Source organism: Saccopteryx leptura, chromosome 4, assembly GCF_036850995.1.
Source record: "Saccopteryx leptura isolate mSacLep1 chromosome 4, mSacLep1_pri_phased_curated, whole genome shotgun sequence".
Classification (NCBI taxonomy): domain Eukaryota; kingdom Metazoa; phylum Chordata; class Mammalia; order Chiroptera; family Emballonuridae; genus Saccopteryx; species Saccopteryx leptura.
This window is the reverse complement of record NC_089506.1, coordinates 92,404,380-92,405,468: the sequence shown is the minus strand read 5'-3', so window position 1 is coordinate 92,405,468 and position 1,089 is coordinate 92,404,380.

Here is a 1,089-nt window from a genome sequence, read left to right as displayed (position 1 = left end):
TTTATAACAAAGGAATAATATTCCATTCAATTATACCACTAGTCATTTAAAGGGCTCTATAAACTTAAATACCCTAAAAATTAGAAATAACTAAGCCCAAATTTGGATGTCATTATGGACTTCTGCATCTCTCTGATCTAATTAGTGTTGCAGATATAGGCACACATGTCTGTGTGCACACAGACACATCTATCTATCTATCCACCCTATGTTTCCCTTTAAATCACCACCATCCTTTAATTTAGGTCTCCATCTTTTCTTATCTAAATATTCTCAATAGACTTTAATAGGTCTCTTTCCCTGAATATCACCCACTTTTTATTCTGCGTCCTCGTGTGTTCAAATTAATGTTTTTGCAAATAAATGCTTATTTTTCTCACCTGCTCAAAGTATTTCAATTACTTTCATTAGTTTTTTATTAATTTATTTAATATTAATGGAGTACTAAGATTTATGCACTTCTTTTTAGATTGCCATATAAATAAGCATAAATACTAAATTAAAGAAACATATTTTAATGAGAGAACTAAACTTACAAAAATAGACACTCTTGGCCCTGGCCGGTTGGCTCAGCGGTAGAGCGTCGGCCTGGCGTGCGGGAGACCCGGGTTCGTTTCCGGCCAGGGCACAGAGGAGGAGAAGTGCCCATTTGCTTCTCCACCCCCCACCCCCCCTCCTTCCTCTCTGTCTCTCTCTTCCCCTCCCGCAGCCAAGGCTCCATTGGAGCAAAGATGGCCCGGGCGCTGGGGATGGCTCCTTGGCCTCTGCCCCAGGCGCTAGAGTGGCTCTGGTCGCGGCAGAGCGACGCCCGGGAGGGGCAGAGCACCGCCCCCTGGTGGGCCTGCCGGGTGGGTCCCGGTCGGGCGCATGCGGGAGTCTGTCTGACTGTCTCTCCCGTTTCCAGCTTAAAGAAAAAAAAAAAAAAATAGAGATACTTTCTTCTTGAACATGGAATAAAATCTAAACCCATTGGCATGATATGAAAGAACATAGTGAAATTCTAGAAGTTATTAAACAAATGTTTTAAGAGCATTTGGGAGGAAAAGCAATGATCATTAGGAGCCAGATTGGGCTCACAAAGAATAACTT